The 2,362-nt window shown below is 39.2% G+C and overlaps 1 protein-coding gene across 1 annotated transcript in view; it reads right to left on the bottom strand.

Moving 5' to 3' along the window:
- The window catches only part of LOC123981799 (butyrophilin subfamily 1 member A1-like), a 43,716-nt gene extending 41,354 nt beyond the window's left edge, over positions 1–2,362 (bottom strand). The window contains exons 1-2 of the mRNA XM_046066995.1: positions 2,325–2,362; positions 1,650–1,773 (exon numbers count right to left, since the gene is read on the bottom strand). The gene's annotated coding sequence lies outside the window, so the exon portion shown is untranslated. The remainder of the gene's footprint in view (positions 1–1,649; positions 1,774–2,324) is intronic.

The following is a 2,362-nucleotide window of genomic DNA, read 5'->3' as shown; positions in this document are numbered from 1 at the left end:
TGCCTCTTAAAAGGAAGTTTTTCCTTGCCTCTGTCTCCTAGTGCTTGCTCTTGGTGGGAACTGTTGGGCTTCTGTAAATATCATCACAGAGTACGGTCTAGACCTGCTCTTTTATGAAAAGCGCTGTGAGATAACTGTTGTTGTGATTTGGCGCTATATAAATAAAATTGAATTGAACTCACGAGGTCTGTGGTATTCTGGTAGAGGACTGAATTGGTGCCATTTGTAGTGAACAAATGTGGGTATTTTGTATAAACATTTGAGAACTCTAGCTAAATAATTCAGTGAGTTATAGTTACTGAAGCAAAAGGTGTTACAACCATACCCGCCCCCCCCCTCCTAAACTTCATAAAAAGGCAAGTGGAAATTATACAACTTTTGGAACAGTTCATTAGCTTTGAAGGGGTGTTTTCAGTAACAATAACAGGGTTGACAACAAAATCAGACCAACTACATTGTTGTTTTTTGCAATATTTATATGTATTTTGTATGATAGTTTGACTTTTTACCCAATAGCTAGTAGAAGTAGAAAAATCATACTGAGGGACAGGCCATTTTCAAAATTTCCGCAAGATGCTTTGCACAAAAATGTGATTAAAATACTTTAAAAACAAAAGAAACAGAAAATAATTTCCTCTTATATTATGAGACATATTATGGAAACTAAATTATAAAGTATTTTATTTGTTTCATGGTTTATTAAGATTTACAGAGCTTTTGCACGATTTCGTATATAATGACCCCCACATAGACACAAAGACGTCTCAAGATGTGGGGTTTATCAATGGTAATAAATGATTCCAAGTATTTATTTTATTAACGTTTAGATCCTTTAATAGTTTAATACACTTACACTTAACGCCGTTTGATCAAAGAGCACAGCAAAGTGTCTGAAAAGGACCTATTGAGGTGGATGCATAATTCGGCAGATCAACTTTTGAAGGCCACCTGCCGAGATTTGCATCCACCTCTTTTCTCAGCATTAACGCCGGTATGTGTGCGCAATTCTCGGCAGGCAGGCAGAACCGGGCCAAATAAGTAAAGTACACTCACATCAGTGCCAGTGCGTTTTTGGGATGCATCAGGAATCTCCACAGACATTTGGAAGGAGATTCTTTTCCAGCTCTATAGCCGCTCCCTCTGGCTTTCTAAAGATAAGTTTATTTCCATCTGCGGGACGGATGAGACTCGCTGCGTTTAGGATGGTTTGTAGGCTACTCCTTGCCATGGAGTTTATTTCCTAATATCCACATATTCCGCTCTTTTTCGCTCCACTCGTTGTGGTTTATGAATGGCTTTCCTTTCCAGCTCAACTTCTTCTCACTTACCGCTCTTAAGATGAACAGAATATTTCTTCAAAATAGAGTCGCAACCTTCTTGTTCGCGCGAACCAAACGAGCCTCTTCAGGTCTCTTGAGCTAAGTGAATCGTCTCACCCGAGCCCTTAAGTCTCCACCACTTTTCAACACAAAGGGACGCTCTTGTCCTAATCTAATTTCTCTATAGCCCAATAAGACAGACAGAAAATAATCTTTTTCCGCTTCATATTAATGTCTTGGCACTTTCTTTTCAGTTTTTCTAAATGCTAAACAGCCTAAACCACAGTATCCAACATTTCCAGAAGTTTTACTTTAAAAAGCAGCTCTTACCTGCAGAATGATGGACGTTAACTCTCCGGTGTGATGTCGAGCTGTGAGGCTGGACGACACAAACGCTTACTTCTCTGTCTGTGGCTGACTGCCCACAGGAGGAGCTGACTGAGGAAAATTGCTACTGCAAACACCCCCCCCAAACCAGGGACATACAGTTGCTGTTTACTTATGTGTACAGATGTGAAATCATGACAATATATAATAAAGCACTTTATGGGACTGTTTTCTTCATTCCTCTGTAACATTGCTCTGTCTATTCCTGACTTTGCTAAAAACATACACACTTTGTCTTGGCAAGCAGTTTGTTCTTTTATTCACTAGTCAGTCAAAATATTTTGTCCACTCCATCATTTCTGCTCTTTTCTTGGCGCTATGGCCATAGGCTATAACCAACTATGAGGTAATTATAAGTAGGTCACAGCCTGTCATTAAAAAACCTAAACAATCCGGGGGTACCAGTTAGGAAAAGGGAAAACGTATGACATAAGTGTTTTGTGAATTTCCCGGTTGGTGAAATGCTGTGTGCATTTACGTTTATTTACGTTTATTTACGTTTTATTTATCGTCATTTACCAAAATCACTCCTAAACACGACCAACGTTACAGTCACACAAACTAATGAAGTTTTATGAACTGGATTAGGAAACTAAGACCACGTCTCATCACACATACCTTTTTTCGTTCACCTCCCGTTGACTACTGAAGTTAGG

This window comes from Micropterus dolomieu, linkage group LG13 (genome assembly GCF_021292245.1).
Source record: "Micropterus dolomieu isolate WLL.071019.BEF.003 ecotype Adirondacks linkage group LG13, ASM2129224v1, whole genome shotgun sequence".
Classification (NCBI taxonomy): Eukaryota; Metazoa; Chordata; class Actinopteri; order Centrarchiformes; family Centrarchidae; genus Micropterus; species Micropterus dolomieu.
Note: the sequence above shows the minus strand (reverse complement) of the source record. Positions and strands in the feature narration are given on the sequence as shown.